General features: G+C 51.8%; 2 protein-coding genes across 4 annotated transcripts in view; one reads left to right on the top strand and one right to left on the bottom strand.

Annotated features, from left to right (window-relative positions):
• The window catches only part of Rab3GAP1 (RAB3 GTPase activating protein subunit 1), a 330,004-nt gene that overhangs the window by 179,286 nt on the left and 125,921 nt on the right, over nt 1–24,797 (bottom strand). The window lies entirely within an intron of this gene.
• The window catches only part of haf (leucine-rich repeat and fibronectin type-III domain-containing protein hattifattener), a 48,048-nt gene continuing 33,394 nt past the window's right edge, over nt 10,144–24,797 (top strand). Inside the window, exon 1 of the mRNA XM_050190866.3 lies at nt 10,144–10,234. The gene's annotated coding sequence lies outside the window, so the exon portion shown is untranslated. The remainder of the gene's footprint in view (nt 10,235–24,797) is intronic.

Genomic DNA, 24,797 nt, shown 5'->3' on the forward strand with positions numbered 1-24,797 from the left:
GCGAATCGCATTAATAAATGCATTCGATTTACGTGCACAAACGCGCAGGACCGCGTGTCCTAGGCATGGCAGATGCAATCAATTGTCAGGGAAAAAAACACGAAACAGCAGCACCAAGCACTCACGTGCCGTGAGATGCCGACCCTTGGACTGACTCAGGTATATGTATTAACGCTTACTGATGCTAAACAGTCGATCACAGACCATTACATGTGCCAAATGAAGAATTCATGACATTGATCATATATAGGCTTATAGCCGCAGCAACGCGCGCTTTTGCAAGCGGCAAGTTTGCTTCGATCAAAGCGCAACGTGTTCATTTTCTGTGACCTTGTCATTCATCTAATTACAGGAACGTATCATAACTATGTCAAACTGCAGATTTTTCCCCCTTCACTGTTCCCTACATGACGCAGTTGAGTGAGCGGAGGCCTGATATCTATTTTGCTCGGCTGGCGAGAACGTCACACACACACACACACGCACGCACACGCACGCACGCACGCGCACGCACGCACGCACGCGCGCGCACGTACGCGCGCACACACACACACGGACAGACAGACAGAGTCCTGCTACAACTCCCGCGCAATCATCACATTATTGTGCAACTAATTCGTGTTGTTGACAGTTTTCAATGCGACAACTATAATGATTTCGGAAACTCGCCTAGGTCGCTTCCTCGCGCTTTCCGCGTTGCTCAACTAAAGACAAAGGTCGCTGTCGGCGGACCGAGCCTCGGGAGGCCCGTTTTCAACGTACTTTCAAAATCCCAGGCTATAGCTGGACAAATAGGACAAAAAAAAAAAAAAAACTGAGAAAGTTGTTCTGAAATTGTGTTGTGAGTTCTTTGTCGTTCTTTATGTGTCCGTGTTTGACACGCTGGTCGTATATAGCCCCATCCATTCTAAATCCCATTTTCTAGCTAGAAGAAAAGAGAAAAAGGAAAAAAAAAACAGCAGAATGCACAGTGGTCTGCTCATTTTCTCGTTGCCCACAAAATCACGACTAACTTCTTCGACTGAGGGTCAGGGGTTGAAAGGACGCGCGCTCAACAGCCGCCCTTAAACAGCCACCTGCGGGACGGAGTTTTATTTCTGTTCTGTCTTTTATTCTAGATATTTATTTATTCATTTATTTATTTTATCCTCTCCGTGCATCTGACACAAAGTAGAAGGCACTGCGAAATCTCACAACGTCATCGCCCTATACGAAGAGCCAATTTAACTGAGCGGTCACGCACGCAGGAAAAAAAAAAAAAAAAAAACGGCGAGCAGAGCTCGGAGCAGCCTCATAGTTTGACCTCGCACCGGTTCGGACTCATCAAACGGGGCACTGCACGCGCGATAAGGCCTAGAACAAACTCGTTACGCATTGTTTCGATTCATGCACGTCATTCGTTAACGCCACATCTCGCGCAGGCCCAACCCGGCGAAGGACCGACGATCTAGTGCAGTGCGGCAGCGGGAAGACCTTGGCTACTGCGCGCAAAGCTCATTACGCCCGGTAGTCCGGTCCGAAAAAGCCGCAGCGAGAGGCGAGATCGCAATTAGGATAATCAGGGGCGCACGCGCCAGTCAAACCAGTAGCAGCCGCAGCACCGATCTCGCGGCGCCGACAGTCCGCGGCCCCGCGCGCTATCGGAGCCGACTATCGCACGCTGCAGGGCGCGGGTGAACGGCGAGCGCCCGGCGCCCCAAAAAAGTACCGCTGCTGAAATCTTGCAATCACATGCATATTATACGTCGGCGCCGGAACATACTTGAACAACACGTCTGTGGTCGACGCATGAGTGAGGGTGCTGTGGACCTGTACGCCATTAATATATATGAAAGAGAGGATATATGCCCAAATAATGTGTTGAGTCGTATTGTGCATATTAAATGAACGCGTACCTTGATTTGGCGATTCGGGAGGAAAGTTAGTGTAAGGCAGAGGTTGGCAAGTCATTTACTAGCACGGGCAGACTGGACAATTCGGACACACGGGACAATTCGACAGCAGCAGGCGTTTGACGCTTTGAATTAAAAGCGCCGTCAAACGTAACTTGTTTTTCCTCGCAGCCATTGCTCTGAGGGTAAAATTTAAACACCACCTATCTATAGTTAACACTCAATGTTTGTGTCGCAAAATTGAGAATGTTTTCTTTTTCCTTTTTTCTTATGTGATAAAAGCAAAAAAAAAATGCAAGACCTTCCTTAACCTTTCAGGGTGTCTCTTCTTTTCTTTATTCCCGGCCTTTTCGTGTATACGCACAAGTCCGGCCCCTTGAGCAGCAGGTCGTGTAGCTTCCCAGTAACCGGAACACTGCGTTGCCGGAAGCAGCCAGACAACGCTAGGCAGCTACGCTGCTTGAAAGCAGCATTTTAGTATACATACGCAGCTCAGTACAGCGTGTCACAAAGACTTGACGAACACACTGCATGCATGCTGCATACTCGATCGACAGCAGTTGCTCTCCGTGTAAACAATGTTTCACATATTTTCCCGAAGGTGGCAACGTTCACTCTACACGCAGAGACTGAGAAAAGCGCGGCGACTCCTTCCCGAAGCAGGTTTCCTATACAGGTAACGTCGTTATCGCGTCCATTTCGTCAGCGGCGGGAAAATCTCACTCGTGAACTCGCGACCGGCGAGTCCGCGGTTCGGTCGGCGGCCCAAAGGGGGAACGAACGGGAGCGAAGAGAGAGCGGCCCGCCGGTTATGTAAACATCAGGCGCCGAGCCAGGTGACAGGCCCCCTCGTGCAAGTCATGCCACGTCCAGCGGAGCGCGCAGTCCACACAGCCAGAGCGCAGCACGAGAAGAATGGCAGCGTGCATTATATTTAGAAGAGCGACGGCAGAGCCCGTCACGTTCGCCTGGCTGCGCCATCTTGCACGTCGACTGCACCGAGCACTCGGCGCCGGAGAGAATTTTCGCGTCGCCCGCCTCCACCGCCAACGCTTGTCAGTAGAATGACGCGCAGCCGTGTGCCGTAACTTAAAAGGCCAACTGCAACGAATATTTCACTTTGGCTCAAATTGGTTGGTATAGTATTTATTTATTGATTTAGTTCCTCAAAGGTCTCTGTTGAGACATTACATGAGGGAGTGGGGAGTTAGTGACAAAGAAAGATACAAATTAAAAAGGGATATTTCCGATGAGTTGCTTAAATGCAAGTGGGTCGATGATAGTGGCAACTTCGGCGGGCAGGCCATTCCAGTCTCGTGTTGTGCGCAGAAAAAAATGATTGCTGAAAAGTAACGGTATGGGCTTGTGGGGGATATACTGTGTTAGAGTGACTGGTGCGGGCAATGCGATGTGCTCTTTTTATGTACGGGTTGTCAAAAGGGAAAGAATGAAAAAAAATATGAAAAAGGTCGTGCTATTCTACGGCGTGAGGCTAGAGAGGGTAGGTTTATTTGGGCTTTTAGTGCTGAGATGCTTGAATTATACGAATAAGTTGACAGGATAAATCGTGTCGCGCGGTTCTGAACCGACTCGAGGGCATTAATAAGGTTATTGTGGTGGGGGTCAAAAATAGCATCGGCATACTCCAGCTTGGGCCGCACAAAGGTTAGAAAAGCAAGTTGTTTAATAGGGGGAGGAGCGAGGAAAAGGTTACGGCGTAGATAACCTAGAGTACGATTAGCAGAATTTATAATGTGGTTAACATGACAGGTCCAAGTTAAGTCACGCGAGATGTACACACCAAGATATTTGAATGAATCAGTTGTTGCAATCTGCGTGTTATTGATGCTATAATTAGGGGTATCGTAATTACGACGACGATGAATAGACATTAACACGGTTTTAGCTACATTTAATGGCATGAGCCAAGTGGTACACCAGTTTTGTATGCGCGATAGGTCATTTTGTAACGCCGAATGGTCGCTAGGGTTAGTAACTGCTCGGGAAACCACACAATGTCAGCGAAGAGTCGGATATGAGAAGAAATATTACAAGGTAGGTCATTGATGTATATTAAGAAAAGGAGGGGACCAAGTACGGTACCTTGAGGTACGCCTGAAAGCACGGGTGTTAAGGATGAAGAGTGTGAGTTAGCGTATACGAACTGCTGACGGTTAGTTAAAAACCCTCGAATCCAGCTTAGAACACAAGGCTGAATGTTAAGACGCGATCACTTTATTAAAAGACGACCATCAGGGACCTCGAATGCTTTTTCGAAATCTAAATATATTGTGTCAGTAGTACATACTATAAGTAGTAGTATATACTATCGTAGTAGTAGTAAAGTAGTATATACTATCGAATCAATCTTGGGAATACGGGAAAGTTTCAGATGTTCTTATCAGCAGCCTTTAATTAGTACCTTAGCAGACAACGTGGGCACCTTTGTCGTAAGCGGATGTGACGCAGATCCCAGAAGTGATGAGCAAGCTTAGCCCCACGCTTGTTCTCAATGTTCTGGGTTCTGCCTCGTCTGCGGCGATAAGTAATGGCGGCATCACAAAACATTTGCGAGCGTTTCGTGGCCGCATCCACTAAAGTTTCAGAAGTAACATTTCGCACCGAGGCTGATCTATATCTACATATACTATATATCTGAAGATATACGCTTTTTACGGGGTCAGAAATTTTATTACAGTTGGGCTTCAAGTGGCTATTTGCTGGCATAGCTGCGCTCCGGCACTAGTCTGCGCCAAGTGCGGCACAGTGAACTGTTCGAGGGAGAAAGCAATCACTATTCTAGTTCCGATTACGGATCGAACCGACACGACCGACCGGCAAACAAACATCTCTTCAATTTACGCCTGGGAGTGCGTAATATCAGACAGCTTTTTCTAATGAAGGGCAAGAAAAAAAGAACACTGCAACTCTATTGAGCTTTAATATTAACCGTTTCACGTAACTATATCACCCGTTACGCGGTGCATGGCCATGTGACGATGAGTATTATCCCACAAATAGTCAGCTGTGTTCGCCGACACCGCTCCAGTACATCTTGGAAATGGCGAGCTTTGAGTGCGTACTTTGCGAACATGGAAAATGACCCCAACATAATCGTCCATACGGTACACAGGGCGGCTACACACTGTGAAGATGTTAACACGTCTGATTTGAGCGCCTCCATACTGCACTCAGAAAAGTGCGCCCCCATTCCCGTCGACACACACACACACACACACACACACACACACACACACACACACACACACACACACACACAATATATATATATATATATATTGCAGTGATGGAGGCGACATTTTACTTTCTTGGAGCAGGTTTCTCGGAGCAGCTTTTGGTGTTTTCGGCGCAGACGGCAAAATATGCCATATGACACCTGGAGTTATAAGCATCACCCAGGCGTTTCATAAATATTAATATTTATGAAACATATTACACATACCGTAATCAACACAAATTGGAAGAAACAATTAAAGAGATGAATGGTTATCGAACGCGCAGTAAAATGAGCTATATATTTAAAGTTGAGGACACGCCCACGTGCTCCGTGAAAAATGCCTCGGCGGGCTCGGCTGCAGCCGAGGCTACGATTAGCTTCGCTGCATTTTCGACAATGATGATAGTATACAGCTTGCTTTCGGTTTCTTTGGGGCTCACCGGTTGAAGTTTCTCGTCTTCATTTTGCCAACGCCGTTTCGGAGCAGATTCGCAGCAGTTACTAACAAAAATTTGGATGACGCTTAAGCTTCGCCTTTAAGAGTGGAACGCGATATAGCATTCAAAGATCCCCGATTGCTTCTAACGCTTCCCGGCAACTGAAGCTCATGTAACCGTAATGTATTCCTGGAAACGCTGGCGACGAACGCTATGCACGAAGGCGAGCTTTCCGTACTTTTTTTTTTCCTTGTGACGCCATTGCAACACTATTTGGATGATGTTGCAAGGAACCACGCGGGCGCACCGCTCCTACTAAGACAGACATCAAACGGCAGCTGGGAAAGGACTTTGAGTTTCCGTGTAACATAATAATGTTTTCTCGTATATTCAAATTACAATCCGACGCTATCATGTCTGTAGTTAGTGTGTAAACCACACTTTACCAATTTTCCGACGCATTTTACTTTGAGAAATTCAATTAGTTCAGTAACGCCTCTGCGCCACGCGGTGGGCTTGCGGAGATCGGGATGCGTGGTCCGGGATGGTTTTTCTCATATACGGACAACGAGGCCAGCGCCGACACCGTCTTTTCTGCGACAGAGTTCTGACACAACATTTTGAAGTGGATATAACGCGTGAGGCCGATTTACGTGGACGCACACACGTCGTCTGCAAAATATCAACGGCGAATGCAGCTTAGAACATATTTAAAATCAATTTGAAAGTAGGTACGTGCGCGTAGCCAACCACAAAACGCAGCACTTCGCGACATCGACATCGAGGAAGGATTGTAAGCAACCGAGAAAAAGCTACGTCACTAATTTACGTTGGCTGTCATGCTGCTTGCATGTGCTCTTCTCAGTTGTTGCCTGTAGTGGGACGCTCTCCGTGTCGCTGCAACTGCAGAATCAAGCGGCAGTTGTTGTCGTGTCCGCAGATTTCCCGCACTATCAGATTGACTGCCACTGAACGAGGCCGACGCGTGGATCTGGAGGTTCCTCCTGTCGCTGCTTTCTAGTGGTTCGAGTCGAAAGTGATCGGCGGCGACTCCCGCCTGCAGGAAACCGTCGCCGATGGACGACGAAGACGACGACGGGGGCGAGGACATCGCAAACCACGTGCAGACGTAACAGACGAACTAGCAACACGAAGCTCGCGCGCCGGCGTGCCCGCTGGCCTGCGCGTCAGAGCACACGTCAGAGGTTTTTGCGATCACGTGCCCAGCTCTGTTTACATTCCTTCTCTGGCCCACCTAGCTGCTCTTCGAAACCGAAACTGGTCGCTACAAACAAGACTCCAAATAATTACCTACCTCGCTCTGAAGTAAATGAGGTTTCGTGCCGTGATTAGTGGGTCATTAGCTACTTATTAAAGCAGAAAAAAAAAAAAACATCGAATTTGTTGTGTCAATACTCCTTTAACGCTATCGCGTTAGAAATGACAGTTTCGAGCAGCACTTTCATCTCTCTCTCTCTCTCTCTCTCTCTCTCACACACACACACACACACACACACACACACACACTAGTGGCAGTATAGTGCAGGTGACCGATGGCCCCCGAAGCGTTCTTGTGCTGAAAATACATCTAGATATGTACTCGTACTTCCAATAAATATGTCCCGTGGAGCAGTCCAAGATAAATAATTTCGTGACGTCAGCAAAGCGAGGCAGGTTTGCCTGTTAGGAGCGACAACATGAGGCTCCTTGATTTAGACCTTACGAAACAGGCGTCGTGATTCGCTGCAATAAACCAGACGCAGTATGTAATTGTTACGCCTCAAGCGACACGTAACTGGCAATATCTGGCGGGCGACCGTGCCACAGCCTTCGATACCGACACAAGCTGCTGTTACGCCCCAGGACCAGCAGTTTTCCTCTTCCTCCGTCAGCACAAGCTCGCGGGAGAAAGCTGGAGCGAGGCCGACGTGCTCGCGACCAGACACGGGAGAGCAGCGCGCGATTAAGAAGGGGGGGAGGGGGTCCACTTGGCGCGGTTTTCTCCGCTCTCGTTCACCGCGCTATGGTATCGGCCGATCACAAATCGGCTCGCGGTCGGCGGGGCCAATAAAAGCCGCAACTAGCGCAGAGACACGCGAAACGGAGCGAGACAAAGGCGCTCGACAAGGCGCGACCTCGTTCAACGAAAAATCCAAGTGCGCGCTCACGGCGGTAACGGGGATAACTTTTATTTTTTCCCCCGTTCTCGAGGCCTAATTACTCGCCACGTTGAGAAAGGCTATTCGAAACCTACGCGACGTTACCCGCCACAGATGCGCACGTGGGTACACAGCGAGAGCTGCAATCCGCCCACGCAAGGACGTTCGCATCCATTGAGAGCGGAGATCTCCGCGCAGCTCTTCCGAGCTTTCTTCGTATACGGCGGAAGAGCACGTCGTTTCCTTACACGCCACCCTTCGTCCGCTGTTCATTGCGTCATCCAAAAGAAACGCAAAAAAAAAAAACGCAATGGTTGCTCCTTTTAGCCTTGATGGCGGCATCTCACGGTTGCCCTTGCCGCGAGAACGCGTTCACGTTCTCACGCGAACCCCCCGTTTTTGATGAAGCTACACCCCTACTGACGCCTAAAACGCATATGTTTTTTTTTTTTATTTGCGTTTAGAACTAGTGGAGAAAGTCAATAACGGGAAAAAAAAAAAGAGGAAACAGCGACTAACACGGACTCGTTCACATGATGCCGCCCATTGCGCGGCATGCCAACGAGACTGTGCACGCAGTATGGTGCCAGTACCGAACCTCAGATTCAGTGGCATCCAGGCGCAGCCGATTTTAGCCAACGTCGCCACTACTTATCAGCGTCTACCTGAGAGGCGCCGAAAAGGAACGCGTACGCCACGCCGGTGACAGAAAACGGTCACGTACGCAGCAAATAAGCCGGCTTCCATTCATTTCGCAAGTGGCGCGGCGCCTGAACGCGCCTTTCTCGGGCTATTTTTGGCCCGCTTTTCATAACGCATCGCCCTCGGTACTTTCTTAATCGAAACACGAAACGGCTTCGCCTTTCAACGAATTTCGCGCGCACGAGCACGCGTACTTCGGGCGTGCAATGCAGAAAGAAAGGCGCGGCAGACCGAAAACAAATAGGAGACGTAAAACAAACAAGAAAACACACGGCCACTGCCTTACAAAGTGGCCGCGGCACTGGCGTACCCCCCCCCCCCCCCTTTTTTTTTATTATGCTCTCTCTCTCCTCCCTCTGCCCGTTTTCTGCGAAGCCCGCAAAAGCTGACCCTGATGTCGGACGCCATCAAAGCGGCCTTTGTCCGTGCAGCTTCCCGCGCTCTGGGAAAGGAAAAGTTCTCGGACGAGGCCCGTACAACAAAAGGCTGCCCACCTGTGCATTCCTGCAGCGGCGCCTCGGGAGTTCGGAAGGAAGACACACCCCGGGCGCGCAAGTCTTCCCCGGTAGAACGAAACGGGAGGGAAGACAGCTACCCTCTTTCAAGAGGGGGCAAGAGAGAGAGAGAGGGGGGGGCATCCGCCCAAATGGGTCTTCTACTTTCCCTTTTGCGACTGCGAAGCACGGCGCCGGCTCTGCACGGCCCAAGAAAGCGTCATTGTATCAAGCAATATTTCGCCGGGTAATTCGAAAGCGCGGGAGGAACCAAACGGGCGCGCCCCGCAGTTCACTGCCGACGGCGCCGTTGCTGCTGCCAGCGGCGGTCAAAGAACGCTGCACAGTCGGCCGTCCTGCTTTCGCCGCTCTTGCATTTGGAAGAAAAAGATAATGGACCAATGTAAAGTGCTTTTCTCTTTGTAAACCTTTTTGCGAACCACCTGCGAAAATACACTGGACTTGGAATGTAAACATGCGCACGCGGCGGTGCTTCCACTTGCGCGGACGCGCACACACACACAAATCCTTATTTCACGTATCGTACCACCTGCAGATTACCGAAAGAATTCTCGCACTGCACTATGCGGCGAACCAAAGAAACAACACACATACGAGTATGACAAGCTGCCCAGAAAGGCAAGCAGGGCAAGCGCTAAATGGTAAAAAATAAACTATAGAAATATGCCTTCGAAAAAGCCATGGAATAATGCTACGTAAGGTTGGCGAATTCTTGCGAAACACAATACAACAGAAAATTTCGATCCGCAATCCGACCGCGCCGGAAGAGGTAGCAGCAGATATTCGCCTACGCTGCTATGCAACAACGCGTAAACGCCCGCACGCTTCCGCACAGAAAGAGCGCGCGCTTCGAGTTCACCTCACTAAGCACAGTGCAGTCAATTGACGTCAAGACGAAACAAGACATGCCCAGTTGACACAACCGTGACTTTTCTTTCGTAACGCCTCAACGGCAACGCGCGCGATTTCCGAACGCCCTATATGACGCTGACAACATGACATAGAAAAATAAAAGAGTTCGCGTGCGTGGCGGCCTACAGGATGGCAAACACGGCATGGTCCCCATGTCAACACGGGCCGAGAAGGAGACCACACCTTGCGGGCCCAATGGCACGGCCGCCCTCACCCGCAAGGGCGAGGAGGTCGCCTTCTTGCCCGCGCAGAAGGGCGCGCAGGCCGCGCCAGAGAACCAGTCGGCCAGAAGGAGGCCCCCGCCGTACAGCCGCCGTGCCGCTCTTGCCCAAAGGATTAAACACCTCGCCGGCCCCTGCGCTGCCCTCCGTACCACCCGGTGAGTGCGCCGCTTCCGCGGCTCGCGAGACCCCAGGGAAATGCGCACCGGCCGGGACTCCGGGGCTCTCCTGGTGCGAGTGCTTTTCCGCACCGCTCCTGGCGCGCTTGGACACGTGCGAGGCGCTGTGTCCGGCTGTGCTGGGAACGCGCGGTCCGAGCGCGGCGTGCTTGCTGCCGAGCGCGGGTACGGCTCAAAGAATGGTCAGTGCTGTAGTTGCTAAGCCCGCGCGCGTGCATTGCACGACAGTGAGGCCGAAAGACAAATGCCACCGTTGACTGACAGTGCGAACCTTGGAAAACACCCTCAGTCAACGACGGTTTGGTCGTGTTCTGCACCAAATACTATAATAGAACTCACTTTCTCGCACTACCAATATTGCAGCTACCGGCCTGCACTTGTTTCGAGCACGTGGTCCATTAAGGAACGAAATTGCTTTTGCATCATGCCATCGACGATAACAGGCTTCGCGGGCACTGAGTTGTTGCTCCCCGGTAAGAGAACGTACGACTGCCGCGTATGTACCATGCGGTTATTTCACGAATTACCCTAGGCGAAATAAAGATAATGCATTGCCAGTGTTCAACAAAAGCCCTAGAAAACAAATGAAAAAGAGCGCTGCACGGCAAGCGAAACCTGATGGCAGTGCTTGAAAAAAACAATCACCGCAACTTTTTTTTTTTTTCCTCTTAGAAGAGGAGCGCAAGCGAATAAAACCAGCTGTTATGGAATTCTCGAATATATTGCTCTATGGGAAGGGGTCATGGCTTCAGCACGTTGCCCACAAGCTGACATCTTCGTGATGGCGGACGTCAGGCGCTGACGGCGATGATTTACTCGTGCGCAACCTACCGTAACCGACACGCGAACAGTAGACGACCGGGGCCGTCGGGTGGGAACGGGCTGCCGCAGGGCTGCAAGCTATCGGCCGCGGCATCTCACGTCCGCGATCCGAACACCCGCTGTCCCGCGCGAAGTGGTGCATGGCACACTTCAGTAGCCACCGCCTTATTTATGCCGCTCTATCCGCCCTGGATCGCGGAAAGAAATTACAGCTGAAAGAATGCGTCCCGCAAGTGCCGCTATGATCGCTGCTGATCTTTATACTTTGTTCGGGTATTGCGCCCGGGAGGTGATTAGCACACGACGAAATACCGATGCTTGGAGAAAAATTGGAACCAGTGAGCCACAATGTGCAATTGAACGAAAGTAGTAAGTGTAACGACGAGGACGAGAAGAATTCTGCACTGAAAAAGAAGCATTGAGGAGGATTAGCTTTATCTTCTGCACTGCTCGCTTTGACGACACATATTCAGAAAGTAAACGTAACAACATGAACAATAACCAATACATACAATGATGCGAGTGGAAACACGATTGAAGGACCTGGAAAGGCAAAAAATGACACTATGGGAGTACGTGTTTTTAGGCGATATTCAATTATTGGCACCACTCAACCCAAGTTTCACAAGCAACAGTTTTTGATCAAACACTGCCGTTTGAATGTTGTTCTACGCAATATGGAATAGCTTTTCAGTAGTAAACGCGCGCACTGCAAGAAAACCTCAGCGCCAATCGACACACTGTATACAGCGGCGGCAGCGAGTACCGTCGCTGCGGGGCGACAGCGCAACGCTGGGCGTACCCCCGATAATACTCGAACCTGTAACGAGGACAGCCTGTCTCATTATCAGTGCTCACCAATGCGTCGCAGTCGCCGTGCGTGAAGGGCAGATAGAGGCGAAGTCTACCATGGCCGCCCACCGCACGCACGCTAGAGGCGAAGCTGCGCGCTACTTTCACACGCCAGACGTTCGAACCTTGCGATCATAGACGAGCGATGGTAATTCTCCCTTACGCTGCCAGACCGTACTGACTGCAAAGCGTTTGCCGTGTAGGATGCCACGCGGTCATGTTGTGATGCTCAAGCATTACCTTCAATGCGGCAGCGAGAGCGCGCAACATCATGTGAAACTTAGCGAGCATGCCCAGAAAAATAACGTTAAGCCTGTAACTATCGAGGTTCGGATGCACGTTGAGGATGCAACTGAAAACAAATCACACTTCGGTGTTCAGTGTGAGCTCCATCCGCTCTGCATATAAAAAAAAACTGTCTTTGCGTGTCGTCAGAAAGCACGCATGCTGTAATTATGCCCTAGCATAAACAGTACTACGTGAACTGTTTTATGCCTTACAAACAGAACATAGCTTCCTCATACTACATATTTGCGTCAACTGCCTGGGGTAACGAGAGGAGAGGTACCGCGAGAAACTGGCGCGCCCAGATGACACTGACTAGATCGCATATGGCACGCGTTTCACGCTCGCTCTGCTTCCGGAACACACACAAAACAGCGGACTCAAGACGTGACCGAATCTCGCTGCCAGTCATCTCCAACACGCTGTACATGACGCCCTCGAGTATGCACACGCTGCCACTGTGCAGCAGCGAAGGTTGCGGCACGGCCCCGTTAATGCGCCTCCATTGTGTACCGCGCCTGCGCGCGTACAACGAACGAGCTGCGCGAAACGTGCACACCGCACCCCCCCGCCAGCAAGGGCTCTCAGAATGTCCACTTCACGTCGCCCGTTCAAAGGAGCGAGTCCGCTCTGATTCGAGACGACAGTGAGCACGTAACTCGCACGACACGGGCCGCCATTGCGCAACTGTGTCACGTGCGACAGGCGGCGCGTGCTCGACCTCTGCGGAGCCCACCTTTGGGCCGTGACGCAAGAGCCGCGGGCTGTACAAAAACTGAGCGGCCGATATCGGCGGACCAGGTAAACGTGTGGGACGTGCTTTGCGGCCTCGCAAGAACAAAAGGCGGTGCTGCGCTCCCTCGCCGCCATACATGGGAGCCGGAGTGCATCGTTCCGCAGTGCGACGCGCGGGTGCTTCGATGCGGTATACGCACCAATCGCGTGGCTGCAAACGTGCCGTCACGCCGACGGTGCTACCCGTGGGAGGGGAGACAAACCAGCCGGAAAAAAACCGCTCGAGCATTCCAGGGTTAGGCCGGCTAGCAGGCTCGCCTACGCGCTCGCCCCTCCAAGGACGCGCAGGCAGGCCGACATCGAAAGCTGCATAGAATCGAGCGAGCCGTGCTACGCGCAGCGCCGACGAGTCCTCGAACACGTGCGAGCACAAAAGCTGCGCACGGGGTTGGCGTCCATTGGCTACAGCGCAACCACCAACGGAAGTACGCTACGTGGCGCTACATTCGATGACTGGAAAAATCGCACTTCTATGAAGTGCCGTTCGGCGTTAAAAACGCACCGATCAAGACAATTACGCCGCGCCGAATGCCGACGGGCTATTCGAAAGGAGCCCCCCCGTCACCCCCCACCGAACTGTGGCATGGTGCGGTCGTCGCACAGTGAGCCGAGGCAGTGCACTTGATTGACCTGGAACTGTGCGGTGCCACAGACGGCGAGGCGCCACAGGAATATGCGACGAGCGTGAGAAGCCCGCGGCGGAAAGCGCATCCTCTCACCGGTGCGTAGCAGCGGCAGGGAGCGCAGTATCACCTAACGGGTCGCGAATAACACGCCCGAAGGCGTCGAAAGAACCGCTATACGAAGGAGAGAGACCGGCCCGACCCAAAGGCGAGGGTGGCGCCGTAAGGAGCCGCTTCCCGGTGCGATAAGGCCGCGGATGGTGCCGGCACCGCCTGCATGCCAGAGCGCGCCCCGATCGAAAGTACGACCCTCCCGTCGATAGCGTATCGACTGGCGCCAGTGAATCGCGCTCACCAAAGCTTTGAACCCGGGGAACCAGTTTGCGGCCGCCACCAACTTGGCAGGAAGAGCGCTGCTGCATATCAACGGTACAGCACGCGGAAGTGACCGCAACTGGTGCGAGCAGAAATACCTTTTCGTTCTTTTCTGAACATTTTTTTTTTCGCGCTCTATACGCTTTCGCGAGTGTTCCAAAACAATTCAAGAGGCTCAGTAAGTAAGTCACGAACGAGACACCATTTGTGGCTCGACACAGGCGTTGACGTGCTCCCAGGTCACGCGCTTGCAAATCTTGCCCAAATGTCTCTATACTCCCAAAAGCTTGACGTCCAATGTGTCCCCCTTGTACCGTACCAGGCTGAAATCAGCTCTTCAAAGAGGGTTCGTAATAATATCAGAAGGCGTAAGCTACAAAGAGAACGTCAGCGGCTTCCTGCCCCAAGCACAAAAATGGAGATTGGGAGAAGAAAAAAAAAAATCAGAGCACGAGAGCAGCGACCTAGATAACGAAAAAAAAAGAAGAGAGAGAAACGTGATACTATGCGGACGAAAAAGTATATCAGCAGGTTCGCCATGACATCGAGAGAACCAGAATCGCCTTCCACATTAAGTCATGCAGAACAATATGAGTGCAGGAACGAAATCTAGGCGGGCCGCTCCGATTCACAAGAGCGAAACGTATAACCCTTGCGTTCGCTCTCCGTTGCATCTAACAATTCGCCCTCGTGGGTAACGAATGAAAATCAAAGAGCCGCGGTTTGTGCCAGCGTGGGTCGTCCGCCTTTCCCCTGCAGAAGGCGACCGACGTACGGTAGCAGATGCGAGGACGCACCCGCTCCTAAACAAACAGCCGGCGGTCAGATCGTCGCGTATCCACCAGCAATGGCCACTAACGCGTGTTCCGCTGACGGCTTCCGAATGCACATCACAGCGTAGAATCTTGCTCAGGCCCTCCCCCATGCTCAAACGGTCATGTCAACGCGCCAGGGACCCGTTATCCGCCATGAATCCCCAACAAGATCACGCAGAAAACGTACCATCAAGAAAATACATTGCCTATTCCCGAGCGCCGTCATTTTAATCCTCTTAGACCACACTCCTTTGATATGCTTATCTCCATACCGTCCTCTTCCAGTATTTAGACATCTGCAATCGCATTCCTAAACCAGTAGCGTTACTTTAAGGTTACGCGCACGCTCAGTGGGCAGAGACCGTTCCCATTGCGCAACCGCATGATCTTTTCGATAACGCCGCCGGTTATCACAGAGTTCAAGGCACCGCAATCGCGCTATTAGTAATTAGTAAAGGTTCTGATTTCTCTACGGTGAATTTCTTCGGTGCCGCCACTTGAAGAGCTGCAAGAGACCACGACAAAATGAAGAGAAGGTATATAAATGTACGATGATACAAGTCACTGCTGGTTCAGCCGAAATGGAGTCACTGCGAAAATACGCACTGCGTGCATGCACTCTACACACACACACACAAAAAAAAAAAGCGGAATTATTTATCCAAGACAAAACGAGCCACCCTGCACACATCAGCCTACCTACTGTGTTTTTTTCAACAATGTAACGCGACCGTAAACGAAGAAGTCCTAATTTAACCGGCTGCAGTATTCGTACGCTTCACGGAGAGAAGTACCAATGAGGGACGAATACGCGGAGCTCTGACGGAAAATGTGCGCACTAACACTACCCCAGAGCTGGTGTTTCTACGAAGAAAGAAAAAAAATGTGCTACCAGCCGCTATAGAATGAAAGAAAATCGTTTTGACAGCGCGCATTTATGCATTGAGAAATCTCGATAAGCAGAAATGGGTAGTTACAATAGCACGGAAACTAAAACCCTCATAAAGACGCTCGATAAGCGAGCATCACCATGCATGCACATAGGCGAGGCAGTGAGCTTCGCGGCGAACAAAACCTAGCGAGAAAGTGCATGCCAGGAACGGTTTCCCACGGCCAGTGAGGAGTGCCAAAGCAAAAAGACGGGCGCTTCCGAGTTCGACGTTTCGCCCGGTCAACGGGCAAAAGTTACAGGCGAAGCAGCGCTGTCACTGAAAGTGCCTTCCGTCCAAGACGCCAGTGAAACAAGCATGCCGCGGCTTCGAAGGTTGCTGCACGACGCGGAAACGCAGCAGCGCACATCGCGGCAGCTTCCGAACGGTACAACCGCCCGTCACATCCATGGCGCACATATGCGTGCATGCGACGCCGAAAGCAGCCAGCCTCTCTGCCGTCGTGCGCGTCCACTCAGCGGCCGCATCGCACTAATCTCTATGCACGGAGCGCCTAAGCCGAGCTCAGAATGGCACGAGCTGCCTTTCCGCACGCCCCCTGCCAATGTAATCGTTCGGTCTCTCTGTGGCCTCCTCGTAAACACAAGCTGGCAGGAGCAGCTCGCGCCCAGTCACGACTCAGCGCGCGACAACCGTTGGCCAAGAAGCGGTCGAGGGGTCAACGACACTGGCCAACGTGTGTTCCACGAGCCCAAACGCCGCACTTAGGCGGGGACCCCCTGCGACTATCGATCACGTCATTCAAGGCTAGACGGTGCAGCGTGCGCCCCCGCATATGCGCGCTCCTTGCGGAACTGATCAACAGAATCAAGGAGCGCGCACGGTGATTGGGAGAACGGCGTGCAGAGAGCCTTTGCAGATTTCGAATCAAACATCCCAGTGGCGCACTGTGGGCACACATGCGACGGCCAGAGATTATAGTTGCAGCCTCCTTACCAGAGGCCGTCACAAGCGCTGAGCGAGAAATGAACAGGCCAGCTAAGATTCTCGTCAAGTCTGTAAGGACCGCCTGTGGTACTAGTGGTACTTGAAGCCACTGCATGCCAGATTGTAACGCGAGGGTACGCAAGAAGCATTTGAACCTTCCCAAGCTGCAAACGCATGCTTAGTGGAATCCTGAACGAAAACGGCAAAAAAAGAAACACGAGCCAGAAGATGTCACAGTGCAACGAACTGGCTTACGAACACTTGAAAAACGAAGTTTGCTCATTGGGAGATGTTGGCGGTACGTTGAATGGTATCCCTCACGCAAGTATACACAGTGCCTTCATTGGGAGGTTTTATTTCTCATAACAACATATGGAAGATTACGGTGAGAAAGGCTGTCGTTCCGTTCTTCGGAAGGAAAAGAAAACAAATACAGAAGCACGCAATTTCAAACAGCGCCGGTGTGCGGAATCTCGTCCGACGTCGGGAGAGTGCCTGCGAACGCCCGAAGGTTTGCAACCGCAATCGAACGCACACATCTGCGTTTGCGTATAACGACGTCCTTGGTTGCGATTCCCACGATCGCCGCACTAAGCAGTAGCAACATTTCAACTATACGAAGCACTTTGGGCGCCGAGAGTCGTGGATCGGTGCTGCTACATTTTGGTTGTCACGAAGAGCGCTTGGACGCCTCCCAACACTGCTAGGGATCTGCGTTGGAAGCGAGCTGTGCGCTGAACGACGAGAGGTGAAACCACAAGTCGGCGGCCGTGCAGGCGGCGTCGACCCGCGCCGGGATGAATGAAGGCGGCGCGCGCTCGCGTCTCGGCCCGCTGCACCTGGCCTCGCAGCGACGAGACGCCAAAGCGCGACGTCTTGCAGCGCGCACGAGGGCGGCAGGCCCACGCGCTGAGCCGACCACGCGACCGGAAGCGCATCAGCCACCTCCACCCGACCGTCTCCGAATAAATCATGTCGCGCAGGATATGTGGCACGAAAAAAAGACGGACCCCACCCCGGAGCATCCGCTTTCCCCGCCGAGGAGGTCACGCGCGCGGACCGTTAGCCAGGCGATCGGCCGCCGCCAACCCTTCGGGAAAAAGTGCAGCGGCGATGGCCTTCGCCGACAGCCGCCGGCGCATCTTTTCGTACAGCGGCAAAGGCCGAAACCTGTTCCGCTTTCTGCGAAGAAACAGCTGAAAAAACAACGCAAAGAGCGGGCGGACGCGCGCCGCAGTACCGGACAATTAACGTTTTCGTCAGACCCGCTAACACCCTGCGGGCAGGCAGGCAGGCGGGCACGCAAGCACCAGCGCATGCCCCAGCGAACGTCCAAGGGGCCGGAAATCGACGGGGCCCACGGGAGAGAGTCCGTTGCCGAGTCCACGCGTGTCGGAATAGGCGGGCGACATTCCGACGGAGGGCTGGCCGGGACGCGGCGCCGTATAGGTTGTTGACACGGCAGCCGCGACCTCGGCCGCAGCATGCAGGCCATCGATAGCGGCCACGTGCGCACTGACAGCAGCTGCCAAAATAAAGCAGGCAACGAGCGCGCCGCGCAAACCGGGACCGTTAGCAAATGGGAGAGGAACCCGGAAGCTGTTACAACTCGCTGCGCGAGTCGCTTACATAACCGGCCGTCTACGAGATCTCGGCGACGTATGACTTTGTAAATGCGACGCTTACATGCAGCACAATCGGGGAACGACGGGAGAGGCGCAAGGCGTTTGTACGACACTATATATACGAGCACGGTATGTTTGATAGCGCGGCATACTGGCAAGAAGCTCCGAGAACCGCATATATCGTGCCCATGCGAAGGCTCAAGCAGCGACGTTTGAGTTCGGAACACTGAACAGTAAGAAAAAGATGGTGGTGGGAGGCTTTCTTGCGATGAAAATGTACTTGTCAGACGACGAGCGGTACCTGTTTGGTGCGAGCCGTCGCAACAACGCCAAATATAGTATAGGGTGTCCCAGCTAAGGTTAGCCAAGCTGTTCAAAGAAAAATAAAAGAAAAGATTTAGAGAAACACGGTACAAGATACGATTTTAAGACCTACGGTGTTCGGTCGTGCAGAGGTCTAGTATGGAGGGACTTCAGGCCTGACGACAGAACACCGCCGATCTTAAAATCGTATCTTGCGCTGAGCAGTATACGAAAACAGTTGTAATCAAGAGTTCGACGGAACATCACTAAAAGCAGGTACTAAACGGTCAGGTATACTAAAAGCATCATACGTTGAACAGGTCACTTAACAATGTAAAAAAAAAAATGGCGCTGGACATTTCAGAAGCCTGTTCTATGCATGATACGTAAACGGTGGTACGCAGCGAAACAGTGTCTTCAATACTCAGAGCGACACAAAATGCAACAAGTCTCAGCACAATCTACGAATATGAAAAGTGATTTTCAGGACATGTAATTACCTGTTATCACACACGCCATCCACCGCCAGAAAGAGAAGGGTAATAAACATGCGTTCGATATCCATATCATCGAAGCGGTTTTCACGCTTCAAGGATTGAAAAATTTTGCTCTTTCGGAGACGAGCCACGATTGAACAAGAAATGACAAACGTTACGCTGATCTAGCGCCAACAGATCGCCTTCCATTCAGCTTCAATTTTTTGTTTCTTCTCCATCTGCGCGGCCGTCCGCGGAAATCCAGTCTTGGCGCGCAACACAGCACATTGTGTAAGGGAGCGCGTCAACACGGTATTCGCTAGTCATTCTGAAGCGGCTTTGCTGCACGGGCCTTCGCCACCGCAGAAGGAAAATAAGTGGCTCGCGCCCTTATTCGCCAAGGTCACCGCAAGAAGCCATTCTTTTGCTGCCGATACACTGGGTCGCGCCTGCAGCGCCGATTCCCTCCCAAGATAAGGCCCGCAACAAATGTCCTCAGGGTGCCGTTAGCGTCCTCGGGCGCGCATAGGCGATTTACGGGAACGAAAGACGCAGCGCACGGGCGCTGGGCCAGCCACGTTCCTCTGTTCCTTGTCCAAAAAAAGAAAAATTAAAATAAAGAAGATAAAGTTCATAATTGAACTTAAAAGTACTGAAGGCAGTACAACAAAACAAAGTGGCAGCAGCCAACCGGCCGTCGGGCAAATTGTGTTCCGCAGAGATGGGAAAACAAAAGGCGCGCGGCTATTCAGGCATCCGCCGCTCGTCGTGGCCCCCAAGCAGCGGTCTTGTCAAGGCTGCATTCCACAGCCACGGGGATGTCAGTGGCAGAAAGTGCACGCAGCCATCGCCGACCGCCAGTGGCTGCTCTCGACGATGGCATTGCCGACCGAGCAGCCCACGAAGGAAAAGGACGCCCAAGGCTGGACTACTTTAACCTTGTTTATGGGGCCGCCCTCTTGCGCTCCTCTCTCCGGTGTTCCCATTCAAAACGCCTCAATGGCGATCACACGTGTATGAATGGAGGACACCGTTGGATCCATTCTACGATATGAGCCAAGTGGAGCTGCACGCGTGCATGCCCGCGCGTCATACAGCTGCTTTAAAACGACAGTATGCCAGTGAAAATGACAGACTGCCGCCACAATTACGTCCACCCCAGTCTCCGTATATACTTCCACCTACCTCAAGCTTGCCCTTTGTATTTCCGTTTCGAGTTATTTTGAACATCTACTAGTCAAGGAGGAAAAAGTAATTATTCTGCCTACAAAACCGTCCCGCGAATCATCGCAGCATGACTTGGCGTATCTCGTTTTCAAATGCCCAGACCACGTGGGAAGGCGCAGCCAGCCGCGAGAGAGGTGCTGCACGCAATTCTCAGGCGCGCGCACGGCTGCTCAAACGCATAGCGCCACGCTCGCCGCTCAGCTCGCCTCCGCCGTTGCCCGTCCTATCCATCAAGCGTCCCTCGAGCCGGGGCGTTTTCGGAGCGCACAACGGCAAGTGCTATTCGTATACGTACTGCTGGCCGCACATACGTTACACGTAAGCGATAACAGCACGCCGGAAAACAATAACCTCAAGCGAGCCCACGCTTCGCACAGAAAACCTACATCGCGCCTACGTTCGAGGCCCAGTCACCCCGTTCTCCACAAAGCTCGTCTGCAAAAGTACCGCTGAACGTGCCGCCTGTATACATGCCTACCTAGATACTCCTCACCCACCCGTTCTTTATTATACTTTTTTTCACCAAAGTGAGTAACAAGGGCCGCATGAACTTTTGCATAGGCGACACTGTAGTAGACGCCAACCACCGCTTCGCGTTTCTCTTCCGAGTCCTTCAGTCTAACATCCACCATCTGCGACATTTCAGATGCACGGTGACGCAGCGAATTCCACTGAATTCGAAGTCCCTCGAATAGCGAAGAATAGCATCACAAAAGCGGAGCTACCTGTATTTCAACAGGAGCGTGATAGCTGAATCATTCAAGTGGCGATATGCATAAGAATGTATACAACATGTACTGCTCGCATGCATGCGTACTCAGCGAGCAGGTTATAGTTGTGCACCCAAGAGCAATCAAACGGAGCCGCTGAACAGGATAATGTACTTGGTTAAGAATTTTTCTGCGCAGTTGCTGTTGCAGTAAATTCTTGTGCTTGCATTCGATTCAGTGGACTGCCACCCATTATAGCCGACAGAGTACAAAAAGCAAGCGCACGATGCCCAGGCTGCACTGCGTAGCCCGTTGTGTGCGTCGTTTCTGCAGCTAGGTATGAAAATTTTCAGTCACCTGGACCTGTCATCCTGAGCTCTAAATAAGTTAATACACATTTATAAACAAGCGCGCGTGTGTAACATGAGCCCATACCAACTTCAGTCGTTGAAGACAACTTGGCATCCCCAAAAGTTGCGCCACCTCCCACGGTACAACGGCTGCCTCACCTGAACCGCCACAAAGCGCGGCGTTACGGCACATCTGGTAGCGGGAAAACAGTCGCAGAAAGCACGAGTTGTGCTTAGCATAGCCGCGAGAAAAAAAATAATAAAAGAAATAAGATTTGCAAATCCAACGCACATGCTGCAATGCGTGTGAAGCTAATCTTCAGTCAAACGGTGTGTATTAAATCGTATTACAACTAACGGCGAAGCGTACAATTGCGTTTACCTTCATCCTATTCAGCGTGCAACCTAATGCAACCTTTATGTGTATCCACCGCAAAGGTCACAACTTTAATCACGTGAAATTTTTATGTTTATGCACTACACCATTGGCAAGCTATGCGGAAAAGAAATCACCAAATCAAGAGGATGCACAATGTAAGACGCCTACGCAGCGAGGTCACGAGGACGAAGACCATGTGTGACGCTTGCCGAGGGAGGAAGGGTGAGGGCAGGCGTATGCACAGAGAAGTACGATACGTGTTTATTACTACATTTAAAAATTCTGTACTTCTTGTGCCACAGTGGCACATACCTATTCTGGAGGATTAGCCAACGATGGGCACACACCCAGGAGCACACACTGAATGACTAAATCGAAGGAAAATCAGATAAATCAAGGAATCCTCTAAATACAATTCGCTATTCCATTGAGAGATTTGTGGGCTTTAGAGATACGTATGAGAATACATTATGTTTTATGCAGAATTTTTTTTAATCACGCAGAACAGAGGTGCGCATACTCGCACTACTTTGTTAACATACTGCAATTATAAGCCTGTTTGCTGTTACTAGCATTCGGCGCACATATAAACTTCGTATATAGTACGTCCAGAAATACACATCCACCGAGATACCGACCGACCCAGCCGCAGACAGCAGCAACCACGCCGAACCATACAAAGAAAGTTTCGCTTGAAGGTTCGTACTGGAGCCTCTCAGCATATGTGTCGTAACCGCGTTGCCCTTCCAGATAGGTGTGCGCTGCGAGTTCGCTCGCTACAGTACGCGCCGTGCACGTACACGTGTCACCTTACAGGAGCACCAAAGGCATAGAGCGTAACGCCACTCGAACCATGCTAAACACTTTCTAGTCAACAGAACCCCTTGACCGAAACTGAAACGATGCCGTATGCCGCCCGGGGGACAGGAAAAGGCAGGCCAGTGAAAAGAATGTCGCGCTTCTGCGACCTTCCCCCAATAAAACCGGCGCGATGGCACGCGAAGCGAAGCCCTTCGGGCGTCAACAGGCACTCGGCAGCGGGACGCGCGAATGCGGAGGGCAAAGTGGGTTAGCAACTCAACAACGCCACGCCGCGGCGCCCTGGCACGCGCTCCCGCCGCTGCCTCCAGGTACGCAGCCAGCGCCAGTGAAACGGCAGCTCGCGGCGCTACGCACACGGACGCCTGCGAAAGGCGAGGCGTGCGGAATTATGCAAACTGCCTTGGCGCGCTTTCCGCTGGCGCTAAACTACACGGCGCCGCGCCACAAGAGGCAGCGGCGCAGCCCGAGGGCTTATCGTCGCCACCCGGGTTGCGCACGTTCACTCGCAAGCTCGCGCATGCTTGGAGAGCAGTGCGCACAGAACTGCACGCACGCCTCGCAAGACCGCTCGCATCAAGCGCTGCAACTGAAAAGCTCGGGAAAGCTCGTTCTTCGCAAATGGAGACAACGGGCGATCGTAATCACTGTCCGGGAAAAGGCGTGCAACATCAACGAATCCGGCCCTGGAAAGAATTCCGATCGGTTAGGAGACAGTAGAACAACTTAACGTATACGTGAACGCGATATCAACGAGATCGCGCTCCAAGTTTGTTCCACAAGCAGCGAAAGAGCAACAATCCTGTACGTTTTTTTTTTTTTTTTGCACGTGTTTGTATGTGTGCGTGTTACTCGACCAAAAAATGCATTAGCTATACAATACTAATCCTCGAGGAGAACACATCTTGGTACGCCCGCCGCTTTCCAGAAATCAGTGCAAACAACGTTTTAAGAAACAGGTGAAGAAAAACAACAAAAGGATGGTAAAACGACTTCCTTACGTGACGGACCTTTGGCACTACACTCCCACTGGTATGTAGCCTTATTATATATCGACGATCTCAGTTCCAGTAGGGGCAAAATCTCCACTTCCGTGGCTCTTCGGAGATTAACACCGACTCAAGAACTTATTCCTAGTCCCTAGTTAACTAGTCCTATTTCATTATATTTTCTTGCATTCTACGAATACATCCACTACAGCGGCAGAAGCCTGCAATCAGAATGTTACATAAAATGTGTGCCACAAAGACAGCGGCCGCGTCGTCCATGTCGAGCGCTAATGCGCGGCCCATGTGGCCAAGCCCAGCCAGCCGGAAATTTGTAGAAGGAAGCAATTAACGCACGCGAACCACTGTGGTAGCTCCATCCACGGGCCAGCGCGCGCGCAAAAATGCAAGCGGGCAATTTAGCCGAGCGCACAGGAAACAAACAGGTTGCAGAGCACAGAGTATATCACAGAGTTTGATGCGTAACCAAACGTCTGCACCTGCTCATCTACGCACCACTGTTATAGTATGCCTTCCTAACACGCGGCTCCTACGACTTGCATTCTACTACACTTTTCTACAGAGGCACGCAGATTGGATTGAAGCTGCGTAATTGACTTATGGGAGGGCAGATCAAGCAGAATATGAATAAACTGACGGAAGTAGTGAAGTTAGTAAAGGCGCCTCGATTTTAGTAGAGAGAGAGAAAGAGAAAGAACAAGCACAGGAGTGAACTGCCTTTGATCTGTTTTGCCTCACCGTCTGTCGTAGCAAGCATTCAGAACGAACGCAGCGCGTCGACTGCGCATACTACCGTATAGACTCGTGTAAAGGCCGCACCCCCAACTTGGCAGCCCAAAATTTGAGGAAGAAATTTTCAGCGGAGAAGAAATCGCATTCGGTGCCCCGATACCGCGCGCGCGCGCATCGACGAATTTTCGCGCGCTGCGTACTTTCGCGTGCCACTGCTAGATGGCGAAAGCCATCTAGTAGCGAGATCTAGTAGCGGCCCTTAGACGGGATCAAGTCACACGGATGGGCGACCAACAATGCGTATAGACTCGTGTAAGGGCCGTACTATTTTTTCCCAATTTTAACGAGGTGCAGCCCTTACACGGGACCGAACCTTTTGGTTCGGTCCCGTGTAAGGGCTGCACCTCGTTAAAATTGGGAAAAAATAGTTGGTTCGGTCCCGTGTAAGGGCTGCACCTCGTTAAAATTGG

Source organism: Dermacentor andersoni, chromosome 1 (assembly GCF_023375885.2).
Source record: "Dermacentor andersoni chromosome 1, qqDerAnde1_hic_scaffold, whole genome shotgun sequence".
NCBI classification, from domain to species: Eukaryota; Metazoa; Arthropoda; class Arachnida; order Ixodida; family Ixodidae; genus Dermacentor; species Dermacentor andersoni.